Genomic DNA, 26,839 nt, shown 5'->3' on the forward strand with positions numbered 1-26,839 from the left:
CAGATTTGTAGACTTACCAGAGTTTGAACCTCTGCCGATCACCGAGCAAAAATCGAACGTTAAAATGTAAATTCGTTTGGTCATAAATTCTTACCGTGTGTAAAGAATTAATTGATTTAGTATTGCTATTCGGCGTTTAGAATAAACTGATTATACTTATCATTGTGCTGCCAGGAACCAGGAACAAAACTGGAGCAAGTGTCGTAGACTTTTTAGTCACCAAGTATATAAACAAGAGGGCCATGATGGCCCCATATCGCTCACCTGAGTTTTGTTTCTTGCTTGAACAGATTTCTTTGTTAAAGCTTAAAAAAAAAACAAGAGCTGTCACAGGAGACAGCGCGCTGGACTATTTAGATGCTTGGTAGTGAAACTGGGCAAATATGAGGAAACTGGAGCTATCACTAGAGCGTTTAATGACTCCAATGGTGGATGAAAATATTGCTTGAGTCTGTGTCAAAAATATTAAGTAATAAGAGAGGGAAAGAAACGGTGTATCAAAACACTACATAAGTATAATTCTAAGCAAAGGGGGTATAATTCATAAAATATTTGTGCAAGAGTTATGCACCTTGTGTCATATGATATGGGTGATGATGTGGAACAACTACTTCAAGTCTGAATCAAATGCATTTCGTATTAACTGAGATACAGTAAAAATGCATCAAAATCAACTTTAAATTCTAAGTAAAAGGGTGCATAATTCATGAAATATTGGTGCCAGAGTTATGCATCTTGTGTCATATGATCTGGGTGATAAGGTGGAACAACTATTTTAAGTTTGAATCAAATCTATTTAGTAATAACTGGGATAGAGTGAAAGTGTATCAAAACTTTAACCTGACATTCTAAGTAAAAGGGGGAATAATTCATGAAATATTGGTGCAAGAGTTATGGCCCTTGTGTCATATGATCTGAGTGATGATGTTGAACAACTATATTAAGTTTGAATCAAATCCATTAAGTAATAGCTGAGATATAGTGAAAGTGCATCAAAACAAAAATTCTAAAGGGGGGGGGGGGGGGGGGAGCGTGTAATTCATTAAATATTGGTACCAGAGTTATGGGTCATATGATGTGGGATATAATGTGTAACAACTACCTTCAGTTTGACTTAAATCCATTTTGGAATAACTGAGATAGAGTTAAAGTTCATTAAAACTTTAACCTGAAATTATAAGTAAAAAGGGAGATAATTCATGAAATATTGCTGTGAGAGTTATGACCCTTGTGCCACATGATGTCGGTGATTATGAGGAAGTAACTATTTTAAGTTTAAAGCAAATCTCTCAAGTAATTACAGAGATAACTTAAAGGAGAAAAAAGGAGAAAGTGTAAAAATCGCCGACGCCAGGATGAGTAGGATAGCTCTCCATATACTTCGTATAGTCGAGCTAAAAATGTTGATGAGTACATAATGGTAAACATTATTCAAGATAACTTCTGAAATCTGTTAAGTAATTATTCAAGTGGTCAATCAGTTATTCCCCTTTGCTGTAGCTTCAAAAACAAGAAAGTAGGTCAGTAGGTCAGGGTTAAGAATATTAAAAATGAGTATTAAAATCTGTATCAAAAGTTATACACGTGGTTCAAATATCTATGCTGTACCTTCAAAAACAAGAAAGTAGGTCAGTAGGTAAAGGTTAAGACTATTCAAGATGAGTATTGAAAGCTATATCAAAACAAGAAAAAAGAACTATACAGGTGGTCCAAATTTCTATGCTGTAACTTCAAAAACAAAAAAGTAGGTCAGAAGGTCGCGATTAAGACTAATCTAGACTGTATCAAACATTTATACTTGTGGTCCAAATTCCTTTGCCACTGCTTCAAAAACAAAAATGTCTATGTAAAAGAAGGGACCATCTGGGCGTGGCCTATTTTGACCCCAGGGTTATGTTTTGAAAAATCTTGCTCGAGAACCACTAAAGCATGCCACATACCAAATATCTAAGCTCTGGACCTTATGATTTCAGAAAAGATTGTTAAAAAGTTTTTTCTCTATATAAGCCAATGTAAAAACTGACTCCGGGCGCAGTAAATTTTGAAACCAAGGTCATGATTTGAACAAACTTGATAGTTGACCACTAGACAATACTAAATACCAAATATCTAAGGTCCGGGCCGTATGGTTCAGGAGAAGAAGTTTTTTAAAGATTTTTCCAATATAAGTCAAAGTAAAACAATGGACCCCCTAGGCGTCGCATATATATACCCCAGGGTCATGATTTGAATAATCTTGGTAGAAAACCACTAGAGCATACCACATACTAAATATCTAAGCTCTGCTCTTTACGGTTTAAGACAAGAATGTTTTAAAGGTTTTTCCTTAAACAAGTCTATTTAAACCATGTGCCCCAGGGCGGGACCAGTTTTAACCCTAGGGGAATAATTTGAATAATCTTGGTAAAGGACTACTACACAATACTACATACCAAATATCAAAGCCCTAGGCCATGTGAAATTGTACAAGAAGATTTGCAAGCGTTATTTTTTATATAAGTCTTTATAAACCATGTGACCCTCAGGGCGGGGCCATGTTTGATCCTAGTCGTATAATATGAACAATCGTGGTAGAGGCCCACTAGATGATGTTACATACCGAATATCAAAGCCCTAGACCCTGTGGTTTCGGACAAGAAATCTATAAAACCATGTGACCCCCAGGGCTGGGCCATATTTGACCCCAGGGAGATAATTTGTATAATCTTGTTAGAGGACCTCTAGATGATGCTACTTACGAAATGTCAAAGCCCAAGGCCATGTGGTTTTGGTTATGTCTATATAAACCATGTGACCCCCAGGGTGGGGCCATGTTTGTTCCTAGGAAGATAATTTAAACAATCTCAGTACAGGACCACTAGATGATGCCACATACAAATATCAAAATCCTTCCAAAGTTTTTTCCTATATAAGTCTATATAAACCATGTGAACCCCCAGGGCGAGGACATATTTGAAGCTAGGTGTATAATTTGAACAATCTTGGTAGAGAACCATTAGATGATGCTATATATCATATATCAAAGCCCTATGACCTGTGGTTTTGGACAAGAAGAATTTTTAAGATTTTCCTTTCGGTTGCTATGGCAACCAGAGTTCTGTATGGAATTCAATTCTTTGAATAATTTTTTAAGAAGACAACCCAAGGTACATTTCTGTCAAGTGTCATCAAAATTGGCCTGGTGGTTTAGGAGGAGATGTTTTTTTTAAAGGAAAGTAGACGGACGACGGAAGGACGGACGGTGAGCGATCACAATAGCTCAACCCGAGCACTTTGTGCTCAGGTGAGCTAAAATGGAACTCATATCAAATATATCTGTTTTACATATGAATAACACTAAGAATACTGTCCAGTAACATTGAATATCATGTGCCAGAATAAAGTACATAAACCACTGCTTAATGACATTTCATTAGATAAGTTCTCGTGGGATTCTTCGAGACTTTTCAAACGTACTAGAGTCTAAAGGACATTTATTTGTTGGTATACACAATATTTTAAATGATGCGGGTGATTAAGTTAGGAATATATCGTCCCTTTCAGATGTTATGTATGATTCTTCACTTGATTCTTTGCTGAAAATAAAGATTTAAACATAATCCATGTATCCAAAATTAACCTTGATTTTTAAAGGTCATTTACTTGTTGTATACCTAAACGTTAAGGTAAGTATCTATATTTTTCTAAAGAGAAATATGCATTTTCTGAGCTCCAAGCCAATGCAAATCGGTGCGGAAATATATTTACAAATATCTATGCTTGATTATAATGATTAGATTATTTACAGAATGAATATAAGGTACACTAATAAACTTGTATTTATCTTCTAATAGTTAACGCACACTGAATCAGTTAAAGCACGCCACATTTCTTCTAAATTAAATGCAAACTCAGCTGTACTTATTGTACATAACAGCTTGTGCAAAATATTTCTAAACCTACACAACGTCATTCTGAAATATTTGTCTGATATGAAATTTAAAGTTTTCGAAAGCGACTTCGCAACTGAAATTTGCCTATGATATAAGGAATGTACAATTCTTTATACTTGTATTCTTTTAGAGAAATCATAAAAACTTGCTTGATAAACTGACAATTGTTGAATTAAACATTCCATTGTTTTATGTTACTAAATTTATCTTTGTTAATTTCATTTGTTTGTCACTATTTCTGGTTGCTAGGCATACATTTATCCTTGCTTCGTCCAGCGCATACTGATCACATGTTGATACCACCAGTAGATCAAACTCTAGGATCAAGTAGACTACCGGTATTCAGGTCTGGAGAACGAAAGGACCTATCCATTTCAGCATTTCATTGCAAAGACTAATGTTAAAGCAGTTCATAAAATATTTTGTAGAATGCAGAAATGATTCTTCCTTCAGCGCATGTGTGAAAATTGTAAAGAGTGTGAACAAGGGTACATTTGAGTGAATATGACTACATGTACTTAGTCACATAAACAGTATTGTACTTTCCGGATGATTTTCGCCATGAATATTCTCTAAGTTTGGAGGTTATTATACAATAATCACGAAAGTTAAAACAAAGAAAATTATAACACATTAGGAACTATGTTTAGAATATAAATATTTTAAAATTATTAGATAAATATTTATCAGAACATTTTTATATACAGTACTTTTTAGTATACTTATTTAAACGTAAATATAGAATTCTATAGTCCAAAAATCTTATATTCAGAAAATTTTACTACTTCCACATGTATACCATATATACAGACGTCAGTCTGAATGAACACGCCTACTTCAGCACTTTCAGTAACATTTCCAGTAACGTATGAATATGTAAATTCAATCAAGAAGTCACTTATATGTAATGGTCTCTTATGGTGAAACAGACACTGGAGTTAATGCAAATCAACTCTTGTCTGGTATGTAAACTAATGCTTGCTTTCACTCCGTCTGCCATTGTATCTATGCTCCCCCACGCTTATCCAATATCTCTATTTTTTCGCTGTGATCAATCGCCATGAAACGGACTTTTCGTTTGCATCGTTTAAATACTGATATCATGTTTTGTTTATTCTAATATAATAAGCACTCTTTTTGAAATAACTATAATTGCCAATACCAGTAAATTCCTTTTTGTTTTCGAAAAAAAAAGTCTGGGAAAAGTTGTACAAACGCAATTAGTTTGAGCAGCCGATCGAATCAGTAACATCGTTGGAAAAATTCAATTTTGAAAATTGTTTCGTCGATTATTCTGCCGGAAACATACGCTCGATCACTACCGTCTGAATGTTAAATTGTCAGAATGATTTGCAATAAGTTCACGTGGAAGGAAAAAATAGGTCACTAGGTCGTGCTGGGTCTTTAAGCAGGGTATGTCCGCTTTATTTCACTAAACCACTGAGTTTATGTTGACCTATATGAAGTAGCACATACACACGTACACACTCCTGTCACTGTACATGGTTCTGTGACTCCAGGTGAAATATTTTAATATAAACCTTTACGAACTTTGTGTATTTCTCACCAAGTCAAGGAACATAACTCTGGCCTGCTGGAGTGAAATCCCCTAAAAAACACTAGGTGCACAGCTTCACATGCTATAAAATAATCCTCAAATGTCTAAGGACTCTAGGTTAAATACATTTTGAGATACATTGTACATAAGCTATTATTTTGTACTTAGTTAAGGGTCATAACTATGGTCTTGCAAAATGAAATGATAAAAAACATAGGTACAAATTTAAGTGCTAGATAACATTCCTACATGGTTTCATGACTCTAGGTGAAATACTTCTAACATATTTGAAACACAAATTTTTAAGCACTTTATGGGTATTTTCGCTAAGTCAAGGACCATAACTCCAGTCTGGTTGAACGAAATTCCGAACAGAACACCAGTTGCACAGCTTCACATGCTATATAACAGTCTCCTGAAGTTTTATGACTCTAAGTGAGATACTTTTTGAGATACATTTGACACAGCCTTGCATCCTATTTATGCATATTTTTGACAATCAAGGGCCATAACTCAAGTCTGATTAAAAAAAACGTCTAAAACAAAATCCCAGGTGCATAACTTCACATGTTGAATAATATTCCTGTCATGTTTCATGAACCTAGATCAAATACTTTTTGAGATATGTGCGACACAACTTTCATGCATTTATTTGCATATTTTTGACAAAGTCAAGGGCCATAACTCTGGTCTGGTTGAGTGGTAGCTCAAACAAAACCCTAGGTGCACAATTTTACAAGCTGAAAAGTATTCATGTAATGTTTCAAAATACTGAGTTAAATACTTTTTGAGATACATGCGACACAAACGTACGCCCTTTTAACGAATACTTTAGACTAAGTCAAGGGTCATAACTCTGGACTGGCTATGTGAGGTCCAAATTAAAACCCATGGTGCACAACTTTCCGTGCTGAATAACAATCCTGTGAGGTTTGGTGACTCTGGGTTAATTACTTTATTGAGATATGAACGACACAAATTCGGACGGACGGAAGGACGCACAGAGTGAGAGTGATGGACGGGCAACTCTAAGGGAAAAAATGGGGTGGGGTGGGGGTGGTGAAGGGACAAAAAGTAATGACAAATTTATTTTGAAAACAAGATACAATAGAACGTCTTTTATTCATGTTCTGATTTAGACTTTTCAACTTCGCAACTGAATACATAAAAATAGTCCCCCGTACCGACCAATCTGGACAAATGTCGGTAAGATAGCGATTAAAAAATTAAAAGTTGCATTTGTAATAGCAGTATACATGATGGACAGTTACGAGATTTCTTTAGGGAAATCATATATATTTGCAATACAAACAGATAGATCTATGTCTTAATATATTACAAAATTCAGCCTTGCAACTCAATTTAGTCTTGCAGAAAGAGAATATACATATATAATAACAGACCTTAACGAGAGAGTTTGTTGCATATTTTTATTCAATTTTCATAACAGTCAGATTATTTCTATCGACAAGGTGAAATATGCTGAGTGTTAACAGGACAACTATATTGTCGTTCAGGAAAATAATATAAAAAGATACTGTTACTGATTAAAACATTCTTTTCTTGTATTTCATAAAAAGATCATTATAAAAAATGTATTAATGAATAAACTACAGGTTTGAATGACAAAATATATCTGCATTATATTAGCACAAACGCTTTTACATGCAATATTGCAAGAATGAACATAAACAAGACCTTTTTGTTGTTTGATGTATGATTACATGATTCAAAGCTCAGATATGCAAGAACTGAACCACGAGGGCGTTCATATATGTTGATTTACAAAAAAGATATAGCAAACTAGTACAATGCAATTACTTGGTAGTATTAAAGACCTAATTATTTTTGTCATTATCATTTTTCTCATTATTGTGTAAAAATCAAGCATACGATATTTAATTCAAAACATTTTGGTTATATGAGCTAATCCAAAAGCTATTGATACACAATCTGTAAATGACCGGTGTAATTGCAAATGTAATTTGTATTTTATCAACTGAATATTGCTTTTTTTGAAAATAGAAAAAATGTTTTAACTCGCTATAGTTTAGGTTGATGCCATGTAAGCTTACCAAGACAAAAGGAACATCTATTGTCTACCACTCATGATGCATGGAACTACGTTTTATAGATATGGTAAAATAACCCTTCATCAGCATATAAAATACTAATAATAATATGATTTACTTAGCAAGAAAACAAAGTACATTTGTATAAAATCTAGTGCATTTAAATTGGAAAATAAACTGAAAAGAGAAACAATCTGTTATCAACCATCTGACATTGAACAGGCATCAGACATCTGTCATGATAATAGTTTCAAATACATCCTTGTTAAAATAGCAATTATTTCTTCCCTGAGTTTTTATGCATGTAAATGTTGTTATACTGAATACACTCGGTTCCAAAAGAAAGTGTGCACTTAGTTTTCTGTTATTTTTTCTCGGTTATTTTCATGAGAACTTATGTTTGGTACCAAAATTTAAATCAGTTCGTAAACAAATTGGTGTGCATTTTAGATTTTGAGTTATATCTGAGAGTTGGTGAATGAAAAAATGAAACAAAAACGTCGGGGAATTGTTTGAAATATTTAAACTTAAAAAGTGCACACTTTCTTTTGGAACTGAGTATATTATCTTGAAAAAAATATAGCACATATAAATAAAAGTGGAACAATAAATACGATTTCCACAGCTAGCTAGACATATAGATCACTAAAGGTGATTCTTACCCGCTTGATATGGCTTGTGCTTAAATGAACCACTTAATTAACCTCTTTTTATATAACAAAAGAAATGAAATTCAATTCCTAGCAGAGTCTTTAATGTAGCAAAGTAAAACATTAGATGTAATGGGAGATAAATATGAAAATTATTCAAAATGTGCGCTCGCTCTTCAGTTGTTCCAGCCTGCAATGCCCGCAAATAAAGCAAGCGTTTTACGATTTATCCTCAGATCTTTGTTCTGGTAGAATGATCGTCTGACAAAGAAGAACGTGTGTTCAGTTCTCGTACGTGACTTAATGCTTTAACTTTTTTTTTTTTTTTTTTTTTGTAACCCCGTTTATTTCAAATTGTATACATATATAGATACATATAAACACATGATGCAAACGTACATATATAGATACATATAAACACATGATGCAAACGTACAATTACATGAGTTAATAATGTAAATATCAAGACATATTGTTCAACATGTAATCTTAGTGATCTATTATGTATACATTTTTTTATAACTACTTCATATACTATCTTAAGTCGTATATTGCCATTGACAGTTGTTATCAGGCAATTTACAAATTGGGGTAATATTTTACGAAAATATGATGAAGTGTGTATGAGAAAAAAAATATAGACAGGAAAAAAAAAGAGCACATATTTAACGGAAATATGCGCAAGTTGTTTAAGAAAAAAAAAAGAAAAGAGGAAGAAAAAAGTGAAAAATGGGGGAAACTGATTTAATAAAATGAAAAATCCCTTAATAACTCTTAGTAGACAGTTATGGTTAGCTCTATTAATAAAAGATCGGAATTAACAAGTTTTTATTTTTCAATATTTTGGTATTATTAAAGATGATCTTTTGGCAGGTTAGGAAATATTTTACTTTGCTTTATTTCTTAAATTCTGTTGTTAATTTTTGCTTAGTTATCTATCGTTTCGATAACTTGAGACCAATTCTTTTCGAATTCAGATATTTTATTATTTATGGCTGAAATGTATTTCAAACTTATAAGTTTATCTTTAAAATAAACTTTGAACATTGGTACAGAGAGGTACCTACAACAGTTTTCTTTAAACTTTGTTTTATAAACATAATACTTTAGAAGTAAAGCAAGATAATTTCCAGCTCGATTGGTACAGGTATCATACGAAAAAATGAAATTTTTTTCCTGTAAATTAATGTCAATATTAAATCTTTCTTTTGCCCAATTACTTAAGTCAAATAAAAACTTATTAACATGTGCACATTCAAATGTTAAATGTTCTATTGTCTCTTGTTGTTGACGACAATATGAACATAAATTGCTGTCGACTTTATTTATTTTATACAAAAATGATTTAGTTACTAGAATGTTTTGATTTATCTTAAATTGAAAATTTTTTAGTTTGATTTCCTTGATTGTTTTATTTTTTGCAAAATAATTTAAATTCTAATTCTGAGATATGTCCTAATGTTTGGTTCCATTTATTTGGTATGTATATTTCCTTAATTCTTGTAATGGTATTATAAAAAGAGCTACTGCCCTTTTTATCTTTAACAAGTAATCTTAAGTATGGGTTAATATCTACGTTGTATTTGCGGACAGCTGTTTTATTATTTCTTATCTTTTCTTTCCACTCGTTTGGTATATTATTCATAATCCTATGTAGGTCTAAAAATGTACCATTTACTGAATATATACGTTTTAACTCATCTATCGTATAAAAATTTCCATTTTCATTTAGAAGATCTATAACATTGATAATCTTATTCTTGTACCAATTGTTATTCATATATGTTTTGAATCTGAAGTTGTGATTATTCCAAAGAGGAGAATATAAAATGTGTTGCAGGTCTGTAATATCAATAGATTCACAAAGACAGTACCAACTTTTAAGAACGTCTTTCCAAAATGGATTTTGTATTCTCCCTGCCATTAACTTGGTATAACTTGCACCTAAAGTGAAAATGTTCTTGAAAGGAAAATTTATTAAATCTTTCCAAGTATCACAATTATTCAATGAAAGTCTTCTTAACCAGCTCAACTTCAAACTATGTATAAATGTGTTAATATTTATCATCTTTAAACCACCGGAATCAACATCATTTGTTATAATTGATCTCTTTACTCTATCCGGTCCATTATTCCATAAAAATTTAAATGCTATATTATTTAATTGATTAATTAAGATTGACGGGGGATTTGGTAATGCTATAAACAAATGCACAAATTTCGAAATTACAAGCGATTTGATAACTGTTACTTTGCCAAATAAAGTTAAGTTTCTCTTTGACCACGAGCGTATCAAATCTTTGCATTTTTCTAAAACAAGTGGACCATTTAAATCCCAAATATCTTTGACATGTGAAGAAAAAGTTACACCTAATATTTTTAGAGGTGTTTGCGACCAGTCTAAATGTAAATCTGGACATAATTTTATCAATGACTGACTCAATGATCCTATCCAAAGTGCTCTTGTCTTTTCAATGTTTATTTTCAATCCCGAAATTTTATAAAACTTGTCTAGTGTACTCAAACAGTGACATAAAGATTGTTCAGTTCCATCTAGAAACAACTGCGTATCGTCTGCGTATTGACTCATTTTATATTCTTTGTTACTAATAGTTACACCTGAAATATTATTGTTCATTCTTATCATTAATCCAAGTATTTCTGCACACAAAATAAAAAGATAAGGAGATATTGGATCTCCTTGTCTGCAACCTCTTTCTAAACGAAAAAAATCTGACAAATGCCCATTTTGTAAAATACAAGTCTCACTTCCTTGCTGAAATAATTTTATCCATTTTCTAAAGGAAGGTCCAAAATTGAAATATTCTAATGTTTTATGAATAAAATCCCATGAAATAGAATCAAAAGCTTGTTGAAAATCTATTGATAACAATAGTCCTGGAATATTTTGTTTTTCAGTTTCAAACAAAATGTCATAAATCAATCTTATATTTTCTCCAATGAATCTGCCTGCAATAAATCCCTTCTGATCGGTGTGAACTATTTTGTCTAAAAACATTTTAAGGCGGTTCGAAATGACTGTCGAAGCTAGTTTATAAATGACATTTAAAAGGGATATTGGTCTCCAATTTTTAAGGTATTGTCTATTTTTATTCGGTTTTGGTAAACAAGTAATAACACCCTGTTTTTGTGTCACTGACAATCTATCATTATTATACCCAAAATTAATTGACCGCAAGATAAAATGTGCAATGTCTTTCCAAAAAAAGCTAAAAAACTCTACAGTATATCCATCTAGACCGGGGCTTTTATTTTTTTTCATACCATTTATTGCAGCAGTGAGTTCGTCAAGTGTAATTTCTCCTTCTAGCTTCTGTGATTCCATATCAGAAAGTTTAAATATGTTTTCGCCAAAACTTTCAGTCAACGATACATCTGATGGTATAAAATTGTTTTTATATAATTTGCCATAGTACTCTTTCTGGTAAGATAAAATATCTTTAGTGTTAAAAAGTTCTTTTCCATTCTCATCTATGAGTTTGTTAATTGTTTTATTTATAAAGTTTCTACTTTCTAGACCTAAAAAATAGCTAGTTGGTTTTTCACCAAGATCTTCATATCTACATTTTGATCTTAACATAACACCTTCTAACTTATGTTTCCGTAAGTTTTCGAGATCTGTCTTCTTTTCTTGAAGTTGGACTAATATCATGTTATCTATAGTGTTATAATTGTTTTGTATATCATTTTCTATTGAAACAATTTCTTTTTCTAAATCAATTTCCCTTTTCATACTTTCTTTCTTCTTATATGATGAGTATTTGATAGTTTCACCACGGACAATGACTAAAAATGTTTCCAAAAATAAATGATCGTCTATATCTAAATTAATATGCTGATGATTAAAGTTGTCATCTTCTACTGGTATATTTTCATTCTGGTTGACTACCGTATGTACCTCAATTAAATTTTTTAAGGTATTTTTAACTAAACTTATATAGTCTTCATCTTTCAGTAATGAGTTATTAAATTTCCAGTAGCCTTTTCCTTTTTCATTATTATTCAATTTTAATTTGAGTGTTATAGCTGAATGATCGGTTCTGTAACCAGGGATGATATTAGAATCAGTTACAAAGTTCATGGTATTTTCAGTTATTAGAAAAAAATCAAGTCTAGATTGCTTACGGGTTGGGTTTTTTCTCCGCCATGTGAATTTTTTCTTATTATCATGAAAATACGCCATATGTCAATAAAATGTTCATTTTCAATTAAGTTCGTTACAATTTTTCTTGCTTTTGGGTTATTGATAGATACATAGTTTTCATAGTCTAAACTGGGATCAATGACTAAATTCCAGTCACCACAAAAAATAACATTATCATTTCCAATGTTATAAACTTTCTGGTAAATATTTTGATAAAATGATGGATTATCTTCATTCGGGCCATATAGGTTAACTAATGTAAATCTTATTTGAAATATATATAAATCTAGAATAAGAAAGTTTCCGTTTTCATCTTTTATAACATTTTCAACTTTTTGTTCAAAATTATTTGGTAGAAGGGTCATAACTCCTCGACTATTGCTTGTAAATGGGCAAATATATATTTCGTTTCCCCATTCAGACTTTACAAACGCACAAAGTTGTTTTGTTATGTGAATATCTTGCAAACATATTATATTATATTTTTTACTTCTAACATAATGAAATAAGTCTCTTCTCTTTTGACAATTTCCTAAACCCTGACAGTTTTGTGAAAAGATTACTACATTATCACCTATCTGGATATTTCAAGACACGTAACATAAAGCTACCATAATGTAAGTAATATAAAAAAATAACGGTAAGAAAAAAATAGGGACTTTCGTGAAAGTTATATGAAAATAAACAAAGAAGAACGTAGAATGAGAACAGTTTGTTTTGACAGTGCATTATATAGCACATCGTATAGTTACAAAACTAAAAGTCGGGACACAGGTGTTTTTTTATATACTTTGTCTCCCTTGAACAAAGTTTAAAGATATAGTTTAATAGTTTAAGTAATACTGTGAACTTCTATACCATTACTATACATTGTCAGTAAAGTGCGAATAAAGACATAAATATTAATAATATATACAAACAAATAAATTGAGTAACTGTAACAAAAGAAAATATACATGTACATCCGCATAGGTGGACAGAGGCATAACATGTCACGCCTATCTATTATTATCCATTACAATTGAAACGGAAAGATGCATAGCGGATTAGCTAGGTAAAGTATTCATAAACAAATTAGATAATAGTATCAAGGTTTTCATTGGTCAGTTGTTATTTCATTAGGTCAATTGTTGTTACAATAATATTTGTGAATGACAGAATTACTGGGTAATTGAATCTAAACTAAAAGTAGAAAAGTGTGTCAGTGTTACAGTATATACTGACTGAATACATTCTTGAAAAGGGTAAACTTACTTATGCAATATAAGTTATAAAACTGGATTTACTTAAACGACTGGAACAATGAAATGTGAGTTATTTTTCTTATTAAAATTTGAGTAAATCTACGGGGGAACAAACTAACAAAATTTCCGATTTTGCATATGTCAGAAATGAATTTCGAAATATGGTGAATCCACTTTTCTGATTGAATATTTAAAAAACCGAAATTAAAGCAACAAGTCAGATCATTATTTTGTCTAAGAATTCCGCCAAAAATGTCTGACAAATTTGGTTGGTATAACATTATAATTAGTATATCGAATGTTGAATCTGATACATGAAAGTTATTGTTTGTATTTCAGAAAAAAAAATGTATTTGAGCAGTATGATTTTGCCTTTGTAATAAAATAGTTTCTACAAATATGTCTTGAAAGTACATGACAAATATAATTTAGCAAATAACATGTACACTGAATTTTGCACTTATAAACGTTTTACAAACAAAAATCTGTCATTTCAGAAAGTACGATGTACTCTACTATTTATTACTATCGTATGATTTTAAAAACAAGTATGTTTAAATACAGGATTAGCATTCTCTTGAATAAAATACACATATAAATATAATGTGGCATATAACCTCCTGTCTTGATTAATGTTTTACTTGTAAGTAAGTAACGTAAGAAAATTGAAATGCGGCATATAAGTATGTAGGGTACATTCTACATTTGTTTTACTTGTACATGTTTTACATGTATATAGGTAAAGCGTTCTCTACAAACTTTATTGATAAATGTTTTACAAACAAACGTGTATGGGAAAAGTAATACACAAGTAAGCAGGGTACATTCTTCTTGTTCTACTTATAAATGTTTAACATATGTGTAAATGAAATATCCTCGACAGATTGTACTAATAAATGTTATACAAGCAAACATGTTGTAATGCAAATTAAGTATCGAAAACGTATTACACAAGTAAGCAGATACCTTCTATAAGTTCTACTTATAAACGTTTTACCTATAAGTAACATGGTAAAGTGTATACAAATTGTATTAACAAACAAACATGTTTGCGAAAAGTGGTACACCGGTAAGCGAGTGCATTCTACCTGTTCTACTTATAAATGTTTTACATGTATGTAAACAAATTATTCTACACAGTTTATATTGATAAACGTATTTACAAACAAACGTGATTCAATACGAGTTAAGTATGGGAAAAGAAGCGCGCACCTAAGTAAGGCGCATTCTACACGTTTACTTATAAATGTTATACATATATTTAAGCAAAGCAAAGCGTCCTCTACAGACTATATTGATAGATATTATACAGACGAACATGTTGTATTACAAATTAAGTATGTGAAAGGTGTTATACAAGCAAGCAGAGTGCACTCTACATGTTCTACTTACAAATGGTTTACATATAAGTAAGTAAAATGCCCTCTACAGATCATATTGATAAATGTTTTACGAACAAACATATTATAATATAAATTAAGTATGGGGAACTGGTAAACAAGTTAGCAGGCTGTATTCTATATGTTCTACTTATAAATGTTTTACATATATGTAAGTAAAGCGTTCTGTACAGATTATATTGACAAATGTTTTACAAACAAACATGTTTTAATACAAATTAAGTATAAAATAATGGTACACAAGTAAGCATGTTTGCTTATAAATGTTTACATATAAGTGCGTAAAGGTTCTTCTACAGTTTATATTGATAAACATTTTACCAATAAACACATTTTGATGTAAATTAAACATTTTATTTATGTTAAAAAGGTTGCTTTAACTTCATTTGGTTTTCAATTTATTATAAACTTTACCAGAATTTAATTCCACGGTATCAATGAAAATTGTTTTTTTTTTATTATTATTTGCTAGCGTTCGCATTATAGCATTATAAGTATCAATAGAAAGAAAATAAATTATTCAATTACTCACTATTTTTAGCCAGTTTTATTTCTGATATTTCATAACGATGTATAACGATTTTATTAATAATAAAAATATGGCATAGAGAGTCTATTGTGGCGGCAAATTGCCAATGTGTAAGACACAAAGTACTCTGCGTGCCCTCGTAGACCATTTTGACATATTTATTCATACATTTTCCTAAATTTAAATTAAAAAAAAAACAACTGAATTGAGACATTAATATCTTATTCAATAGAACCTTTAAGTTAATATAACACCTGCCACTGCCCAGAAATATCTTACATTTAGATCCGGAAATATAATATAAAGACATTTTAGAAGTCTTGGCTCTCTTTTCTCTGTGACAATTAGCATTGTATGTGATAAAATAATGTCCGGCTGAATACCGCATGAAACTTAAGTGTTAAGAAGCAATGACAATATGTGTCTTCAGCAGATGAAATTCGACTCCCTCCGACAAGAAAGTAGGTATCTGGGGAAATCGGTTTAGAAATTTCAGCTAGAAATACAACTGAAACTGACGTTGGTTTCTCTTTATACATTCTACACTGGCGGACAGCAGTATCCAGACATAAATCTTTGATACATTGTCAAATCTATATTCGTTTTTTTTCCAAAGAAATTTTAAGAACATTTTACGAGGTAAATTTTAGGACTGTCGTCTTTTGACCGAGGTTATGTTTTGTTAATATTGTGTATCGTCATGTGACCAAGGTAATATTTTAGTAACTTTACGTATTATCGTGTGACCCAGGTTTTATATCGCACAATCAACGAAGGGAAGAAAAACAAGAGGGTCATGATGGCCTATATCGCTCACCTGAGTACCATTGCTCTTAATGATAAGATCAAGTTTTGACATCACATAGGCATACACTTTAAATATCATCAGGATAAATATTTTCTTGCAACAGTCCCTTTTGACCTATGGGTCACGTACTAGCCAGGGCCAATCTCCATACCAAGTTTGAGGGTCCTAGGCTCAAACACTGCATTTTTGTACTACTACTAGCATGACAGGTGAGGTGAAAATCTGTCTAAGTATTCACCTAAAGCTTAAGGGAACATATTGGCATATATTATATGTTGTTATCTTATATTTCTTTCACACAGGTATGGCGTTTCCAGCAATTTTGCCTAGGGCGACAAATCCCACCTGACACCCCAATGCCAGGCGACTTTCGTGCTGTTAAAAATGTAAATTCGATAAAACAAGAGCTGTCTCCATAGGATGACATATGCCCCCGATGGCACTTTGAATGAGTAGTTATGGCCGATGTTAGAGTTTAATTCCTTTGACCTACGGAGCTGGGTCTTGCGCGTGACACGTCGTCTTACTGTGTCACACATTCATGCATAGTTATTTTAAAATCCATGCATGAATGACAAAGATATGGACCAGAAACGCCCATCAATGCACTATCATGAAAAATGACCTTTAACGTCTAAGTGTGACCTTGACCTTTGAGCTACGGTCCTGGGTCTTGCGCGCGACACGTCGTCTTACTGTGGTACACATTCATGCCAAGTTATTTGAAAATCCATCCATCGATGACAAAGATATGGACCGGACACGCCCATCAATGCACTATCCTTTAATGTCTAAGTGTGACCTTGACCTTTGAGCTACGGACCTGGGTCTTGCGCGCGACACGTCGTCTTACTGTGGTACACATTCATGCCGAGTTATTTGAAAATCCATCTATCGATGACAAAGATATGGACCGGACACGCCCATCAATGCACTATCCTTTAATGTCCAAATGTGACCTTGACCTTTGAGCTACGGACCTGGGTCATGCGCGCGACACGTCGTCTTACTGTGGTACACATTCATGCAAAGTTATTTGAAAATCCATCCATCGATGACAAAGATATGGACCGGACACGAAAATTGCGGACAGACTGACAGACCGACAGACTGACAGACGGACAGACGGTTCAAAAACTATATGCCTCCCTTCGGGGGCATAAAAAAACAAATACCTTGGTAGTTGCACTTCTCTCCTTATAGTACATGTCTAGATTCAACGTTAGTAATCATAACCTTTGGCTAAAAACGATAAAACTAAAACGGCTCTTTGTTGGTCTGATGTGCATGAAAAGATTTGCAGCATGGGTAAAACCACCGGAAACGCCAGTCCGCGGTGTGAAAGAATATTATGTTCTAATTAGATAGTCATAGGAAATTAGTACAACCGTTATAAAAACAAGCTATCATCTAGAGTAAATCAAATAATTCAATGTCAAAAAAAACTAAAGAAAAGCCGGCCTCCCGTACTCGCAGCGGGCGCTCTACCACTAGGCTACCGAGGCGGTCTAGTAAGAAGTAAGGACATAAAGTAACTTAATAGAAAAATCCCGCATTCCATTTTGGAAAATAGTGTGGAACCAATCCAAGCAAGCTCACAAGGGATCTTCAACTGTAAATCAATCATTGTGCAACCACGGAACCAGACATCTCACATCAACAGATGCTGCAATTAGAATGGGTTACCTTTAAAGTTCATACAAACCATAGTGTCTAGTTTAACTCCGAGATATAAAAGATTTAACAGAGATTGGTATCACTTGATAAATGACATTTTCGTTTTTACTAATTTACCATCGCTCCTATTGCAAATGGGCATGCGAAGCGAAACAGTTTCAGTTAAATAAGTACTGAAAAGTGTTACAAGACAGTAATAATTAAAGTTACCTTAAGGTATCCGATACACAAATAGGTAAATCTTTTTGCCTGGTGACCCTATGTTGTTGTTGTTGTTTTTTGTATCATTTGAAAGAGTTGTGTCTGCTAAACAAGATTTAGTAAATAAAATGACCATAACTAATATGCAAGTATCATTAGTCATATTTTATGAATGCGAAATGATAAATACACTGTAATAACTGGATTTTTGTTGAAGTATCATTGAAAATTATAAAGTAAAAAAATAAAATTTTATAACGTATTTTTGTCATGTGAAAATACACTTTCAAATGATACCAAAATTATATGAGCTTACCAGGCATCAATATTTGATATATTGAAATAGCACTGTTATATATAACTTGCTTATTTGTGGATCGGATACCTTAAATGGAATGGAAATGCATCTATTTCTAGAATGCGAAATTGAAAATATTGTATTTTTGTTGGTTTTCCCATAAGTCAAAAATAATCTCCGGATATTAATGATCAACAATGGCGACCGCAGGCTGTAGTTCCTTGATTTCAGTAAAACAACTTGACCATAACTGGTATGTCTTGGTTTACGGAGTATGAATTATTTCTCAACATAATCATTAATTTCGTTAATCGTTTCTGACTTCTTACGGTCCGGCATCATTACAAAATAGATGTCTGCGCATGCGCCGAGTTAACAGTCTTATTTTTATAATTGCTAAGTGTCGTGGAATTTTCCATCGAATTCTTTAAAATTACGCCGACTTTAACATTTTCACTGTTTCAATAAAGAAAACAAATTATTTGACAACGTTCAAGTAGAACATTTTTTTCTTTAACGAATGTGACTGTTCTGTGGAAAGTAGCTTTAATACTGAAAGAGTATCACTCGTACTTTGATTTGAATGTCTCCATTTGCTGGTAACCGGTTTTATAGTTTGTAGAATGTTTTTGGTTGTGTGAAAAGCATCTATGTGGACCACACTGTCTAACGGGATGAAGTCAATAGAATATTGATTTGACCACTGGTACTGCAGGATATTAATCTGGCATTCAGAGAACGAAATGTACAAAATCGTCAAGAAATGATCAATTTGCTGAAAAAAGTATCCCAGAGGAAATCAATTTTATTCAAAGTCCAGATACAGTGAATGACTGAATGTCAAATTTCACCCTGCAAAGTGTATCTAAAATTCAAATATGACAATATTTAACGAACAATTGTTATCGTAATCGTGTGTTTATTTCGTAAATTGAGTTCTGATGAGAAACAATGCCATTGTTCTCGTTTTGAATATGGCTTTTTGTACTTGTGGAAATGTAAAATTCAATTTGAGAGCAATAGATCAGGTTGGAAAACTAAATTCAACGAATCTGAAGCTTATCTATTCTTTTTAACATTTTCTCTCTCTCTCTCTCTCTCTCTCTCTCTCTCTCTCTGCACAAGCTTTTTTCAGATATTAATAAAGGTATTAATAAATGCAACTTTTTAACGGATATAAAAACCTTACATAAGGATAGATTGTAATGAAAGTATTACAGACCGTATGTTTTGCAAATAAAATATCGTTATTAAAAGGGAATATTTCAGGTGGGTCGACGTATTATTTCCAAATGGTGAGTATGACTCTACAAAGTCATGTAGGTTTCTGTTCAGATACACCAGTGTCGTTGTCTTAAAAACAAACCGTCGCAAATTTAAACTCGTCAGTCAAATTGCATGCTACAAAATAATGTGCGAAATACCGTTTCATCCGTCAGAGCATATCTTATTCTATTGTTAAAACCGTTTTGAACGTAAAATTCACGACCTCTCTTCAAAACAGTACAATGACATTTCTTTCACAGCCCTCAATCAACCAATTTAGGAGGCGAAACTTCCGATCAGTGTTTGGCAGTTTCGCCTTCCGGTCAGCGGTTGGCACTATCGAGGCGACAAGGTCTCGCCTTCCGGCCAGTGGTTAACACTTTCAAGGCGACACGATCTCGCCATCCGGCAAATGGTTGGCACAATCGAGGTGACACGGTCTCGCCTTCCGACCAGTGGTTGTCACAATCGACGCGACACGGTCTCTCGTCATCCGGCAAATGGTTGGTACAATCGAGGCGCTACGGTCTCGCCTTCCGGGCAGTGGTTGGCACTATCGAGGTGACACGGTCTCGCCTTCCGGCCAGTGGTTGGCACTATCGAGGTGGCACGGTGTCGCCTTCCGACCAGTGGTTAGCACTATCGAGGTGACACGGTGTCGCCTTCCGGCCAGTGGTTGGCACTATCGAGGTGACACGGTGTCGCCTTCCGGCCAGTGGTTGGCACTATCGAGGTGACACGGTCTCGCCTTCCGGCCAGTGGTTGGCACTATCGAGGTGACACGGTCTTCACAGTTAATATGCTCTCTAATGTCTTCTGGAAAGGCAGTGCGCTAAGATTAGCCCATTCTGCATAAAATAAGACAATTTTCGGTTGTTCTCCTTTACTTAACTGAGAATCAAACGTACATATAGCAAGAAAGATATTCACTATCACGTTTTATAATGCATTGTCAAAGAGAACATTGCCATTATTCAAGGCGTAGTTAAACCATTAATATGTTGTGGATTGGTCTTTTCCACGATTTGTGCGTGACTTTGTCTCATTTCATCTTGAAAAAAAGTGTTCAAATTTCGTAATATCATCCTAAACAGCACAAGAAGCACACACATTTATAACCGTAATTAATAAATAATCACATTCCATGTTGTTGTTTTTTCGGTAACAAAGAATGAATCGGCTATTTTGTGATCATCTACGAAAGAAATATTTTACAGCGTTTCTCATGGGATATTGTCGCGTGTTAAGTTCATATCTGTTTTCTTTCCTCTGGACATTTATGTATGGCCGTAAAAGATTACTTTGTTATATCTTATTCAGAAGGAAAGGGAACAAGTTGCATGGAAATAGCAGCAATATAACTATTCATTATTTAAAAGGGTCTCAATAAATAAACCCGTTTCAAAAAATTAACACATGGGTAAATGTCTCATAGTTCTTCGAAAACCTCTATGTCGGCTTAATTATGGTCACACTGTAAAGCATTATGTTATCTTTACAAAAAAATCTGGGTTTTGTACAAGGATCCTTTATGTGAGTAAAAGTGACAATTCATTTAAAAATGACCATCATTAAAAGATCCTTAATTGTAACCTAAGAAACATAAACAAAAAAAGCAAGAAGCATGATGCAACTTACTTGTGACTGATGTAGTCTTCTTGCTAGTTGTAAATTTCAGTCCTTCTAATAATAGAATTATGGATCAATCAATTATATCAAATGTTGGCCATTTCGATATAATTATCTTAAAGCCAACACAATCTCTAAAACAAAAGCATTCTTTTTTCTTCACAAAAATAGAAAATGCTCTTCTGTATGGTCGTTATTCAGCTAATACGAGGATCCTGCAAAAAGTTCTGTCACTAATGGCCTTCCGTAGTTTTATCCCAGGTATTTTTAAACGTTTTATTGCACCAATAGCTAATGATATTCGTTTATTTCGAGCAAATTGCTTTTCAAATGACCGAGTTTTTTCAAATTGAAATGCATGTCGTCATAAACACTGGCCAATTTACTTGTCACTTTGTAAAATGAACGAAAAGACTGAAATTCCTAGCTATATTTAATGCCGCGTAAGGCTTGATATAGATTCAAAGCAAATATTCGATGAATTGTGTGGTATATATGGACCTCAGGCCATTTCAATGCGCACAGCTTTTAGTTGGGTTGAATCTTTTAAAGCTGGGAAATTATCTGTTGAAGAAGATACCCGTTCTGGTAGGCCTAAAACGTCTGTTACCAAGGCAAACATTGCTGCTGTAAAAGCCGTGGTCGATTGTCGGTGAAAGATATAGTCAGTTGTACTGACAAATCAAAAGACAGTGTGCAAACAATTCTGAAAAAGCGTAAAAACTTGGACCTGAGAAAGGTTTGCACTAGGTGGGTACCTCATTTGCTCACTGAGGAGCAAACGAAACAACACCTTAAATGCGTCAGGGAACTGTTGAAAACATACAAAGGCGGTGATAGTCGTGCTTACAGGTGACGAAACCTAGGGGCACATGTTTAAGCCAAAGAGAAGAGCTGATAATAAGCAATGGAAGCGAAAAGATAAAAAATGCCACAAGTATTGCCAAGAGAACCATACGTTCGAAATAGATTTTGTATGCAATTTTCCGAAGTTAAATTATAGTGGGCCAGTCGTTCAAGTGCCTTGTCCATCTGGTCATACAGTCACTGGACGGTTCTACAAGAACTCTGTACTGAAGAACGTGAAAAAAATTACAATAAGAAACTGGCCAGAAGTCCATCTTACACACGACAACGCCTCCTCTCACAAGTGCGAGGTTGTTAAGTCTTTTTTGGCTTCTGAATAGGTGGAAGTTGTAAACCATCTACCAAAAGAAGACTATCTGCTTTTTACGACTGGGTAAAAAGGTTACATAAATGTGTTTCGGTAAAGGGCGAGTACTTTGCGGAATCAGAGTAACTTAACTGAGAATCGAACAGTATCTGTCGACGGTGCGGTAAGCATTTAGTCATAATTTGAAATATCTGCTTTTGCCTCTTAAAACTACCGTATGATAAACTGATAAAACATACAAAATCAATGATGTAAGCAGGAAATAAATTGGCTACTCTTAGCAGAAGCCTTAAATCTGTTTAATATTATCCGACGGTTTTCAAGATATCGCATTTATATATGCCATGTTTTAATCTATTTATCAAATAATTCTGCAAACTTTTGAGTAAATTTAAACTTCAGAATGGTGTCAAGATAATGTATTACAAATGTATTTCTGTCATTCATTTATGTTATTTGAGAATAATCTATCAGAGTTATATTTCATAATACACGAAAAGAAAATAACTAGGGACTTTGTTTTATTTCATAGAAAGTAGACTACAGAGCTAAGTAATATGTATTTGATTGATATGCATTCCATTAATTTCAGCAGGAGTAAATTTTTATTTCATACAGGGACAGAAAATTGGAACAAAGCTGTCCAAAAACTGACTCCAATTATGAGCAAATATTCTTTAAAACGTTTACTTAATTATACAGTAAGTTGATAAAGGTATGCTCATTTGAGCCGTACATCCACTGACAAACACTTAATGTCGATAAATTGCCCAAGTATGGTCTGTTAATCCTTGAAAATTGCCCAAGTATAGTCGGTTGACCTTAGTAAATGTTTCGGTATTAGCTAATTCAGTGTTGGTAATCAGTCTGGTGGTAGCTGAATTAAAGGCAATATTGGGATATGTGTTGACAGTACGAACAGTTTCAGGATTTCCTGAGGGAAATCAAATGTCTTTAAAAAGCTAGATACAGTATATGATCCATTTGCGATTGTCTGTCAAAGTTCCGCCTGTCATTACCATTTAGTGTTGTAATCAGAAATTTCTTTATCAAGTATATAATATTGTTGTCTTAAAATATGAAACTTTTTTTCTCTGGTAACAAAAATACAGAAATGGCAAAAACGTCAGCTCTTGCCTCTGTTTTGCTATCCTTACATATACGATTATAGACAGAAAGATAAATCAACATGCGTTTAAACATATCAAAGAACAGTTCTTGAGCGCTTATTCTCATAAGTACACTTAATGTTCATATGGACATAGTATCGATTCTATACTGGAGTATTTTCAAATAAACACATCAAACGTTGAAGTGTGCAAAACTACTTTTTTGAAAGCAGAAGTTTTAGATATAATTTATACACTATGAAATAAGCTAACACTCTTTGAGAAGTACATAATTTGGATGTATACTTCTAAGAGAGTTCAAATATTTCGTATCAGACCTGGAAATTAAGTTAACTCTCCCAGGAGAATAATCTTTTTTGATTGATACTGACAATATGTGGGTTTAAAAGGTTTTAAAAAAGATATAAAAAAAATGTTTATTTTTATGGCGTGTCTAACGATTCATTGGGTCTTTCTACATATAAAGACAGTATAATTTGGAGTATTGCGACGAAATGATAACTACATTTGAAACATGCCCCACTTATAAAATCAATATTTAAAAAAAACCATAAAATAACATAGTTTTTGTTTTAAACAATAATATCAGTTTTAAAAGAGTAACTGTAAAATACAATTTTCTATGTAAAAATGTACGCTTTTATAGTAAGGACAGTGCATTAAAATGGAAGGTGAACAATTAAGGTATTTCTGCACATACCGTCATATATTCGAATAACTCTCAGAACACGAAAACGCACGATATGTAATAGTTATAGTATTATATAGTTATATGTGTGAGAGTGTGTTACCAGGATATATCCAGGGAACATCGAGGGTATTTTTCTCTGCACATATCGTCGAGGCCGGTAGGCCGAGACAGATATGTGCAGAGAAAAATACCGAGATGTACCCCTAGCTCTGATATCTCCTCGTAACATACGAGCATTACATATTATAACTGTTTTATCGCATAGTTTTATCATTAAAATTTATATATTATTTTCATTTAAATTTGTTTATCATTATTTTTACTCTTCTGATTCCCTTTCTGCACCTCGCTGACTGAAACACTAAAACTTCTGTTTTAGAAAATGTGTTTCCCAGATAAAGGTATCCAACAGATTTCTGCATTGGTTTTAAATCTTTGCATTTCACTGGCCAAACATATTGTAAAACTTGTTGTTTTGTTTGTAAAAATAAATAAAATTATGAAATCTCAGAATTTCATTTTTGACATGTATTTCTGAATTTGGCGATAACTATCGAGTTTTTGAAATATTCTAGTTTATTTATTCTTTTACTTTATAAATGTAGGTGTTTGTGATAATTCTTTCTCTGTGAACTGTAAACTGGAGCTAAAATCGTCTTTTCTTTGAAAGGAAAAAAATATACTCCCTTGATAGGACCTCAATAGAGAAAAAGTGTTGCGATATATATTGGAACAGTTTTACTGTGCTGATATATATCGCAACAGTTTTTTTTTCTAATGAAACTCTATAGAGATTTCTGTGTTGATATATAGCGTAACAGTTTTGTAAAATATCAGCACAGATTTTGTAGTATTAATGTGTGTTACCATGTTTAACATACTGCAAAGATCAAAGGAAAACTGCCGCACTATGCGATAAGAATAAATGAAAACATGTGAGTAAGACGGCAACTTTACTATCTTTCTAGATAAAATATGGTATTTTAAAGTTTTACACGGTACATTATTCCAATTTGTTTCAAAAACATTTTGAAATGTGCAATTCACTTTTACCATGGTAAATTATCTCAAAGCAAGCACTCCTGTACGAAATTAGGACCTGTTTTACAGCTGTAAAACGTCTGTAAAAGACCTGTTTTTTGACATTACAGCTGTAAAAGACCTGTAAGTGGAAAATGACCATAAAGACTTTTCAAAAATCATACTGGGAATAGTTCTTTGAAACAGGAAACGCTAGACGCGAAACAGGCCGAGTTTTTTCAATTCTTACTTGAAATCGTATCTGATACGTCATGGATCCTCATCAGTTTCTCAAGTGGTTGTAGCGTCCAAGAAGTCGTTGACAATAGGGAATTATTTTTGTCGAGGTAACGACAGGCGTTTGACTAAACAAAAACTTACTTAACTCAGTTAATTTCTTATAAATCTTAAATCTATTTTCATCAATTCTTTTAAGTTTATAAACCTGCAGATTACATATAAAATATTGAAAAAACTGTAGCGTCGAGAAGTTAGCACTGACATCGAAGATCGAAAATCGAAATTAAATTTCTAGCGAGCTTTGAACTTCGAGCCTGCTTGAAGATCGAAATTCACAATTGGAACGACTTTAAGTTCGAGCCAGCTCGAAGATCGAGATTTGGATTTTCAAAAAGTAGAATTTCGAGCTGCAGTTGAATTTAGGGCATGAATTCGACTTGAAAAAAAGTTTTCAAAATCTGAATTTCGATCTTCAAGTATGTTGCTGGTTAAACATGAACATTCGAAATAAAGGACAAACATTGAGTATTGAGTTAACAAAGGTGGAAACATGTCTTTGCTGAAAAAAGATCTATGTCACTTAAGTTCAAAATGCCAACTATTTTGCGTTAAATCATTCCTGATCAGCTGGAAATACAATTACCATCAGTTTGCTCTCTAGAGATACCTAGCACGAAATTGTTTCTAATCGAGCATACATCTAACATGTGTTAAATGTTAAAATCATTTTGGGATACCGTAAATTGCTAACAAAAACAAAAAATGCCGATGTCCGTAAAATATCCTGAAATGTTAGGAAGATACAAATATTCATACAATCAATTTTTTTAAGTAAAAAAAAACGATGAGTTTTATTAAAATAACTCATACATGTAGTACATACACTGACGAGATATGAAAACGCAACAAACATATGCCTGAATATAATTTTTACTACAAAAAGCACCACCTTTATATGTTCAACATATACACATCTCGATACTCCATACCAATTGTGTTCAAACAGACCGTAAAATTAACACAATGGGTATAGAGTATCGAGATGTGTATGTGTTGAAAATTTCAAGGTGATGCTTTCTGCAGTAAAAATATATTCAGGCATATGTGTGTTGCGTTTTCATATCTCGTCAGTGTATTACTTCCACATGAAGATTA

At 33.0% G+C, this 26,839-nt stretch overlaps 1 protein-coding gene across 7 annotated transcripts in view; it reads right to left on the reverse strand.

The window, feature by feature from the left end:
* The window catches only part of LOC123566576 (uncharacterized), a 322,257-nt gene that overhangs the window by 76,419 nt on the left and 218,999 nt on the right, over window positions 1-26,839 (reverse strand). The gene's annotated exons all lie outside the window — the stretch shown is intronic.

The sequence above is a fragment of the Mercenaria mercenaria genome, chromosome 8 (assembly GCF_021730395.1).
Source record: "Mercenaria mercenaria strain notata chromosome 8, MADL_Memer_1, whole genome shotgun sequence".
Lineage (NCBI taxonomy): Eukaryota > Metazoa > Mollusca > Bivalvia > Venerida > Veneridae > Mercenaria > Mercenaria mercenaria.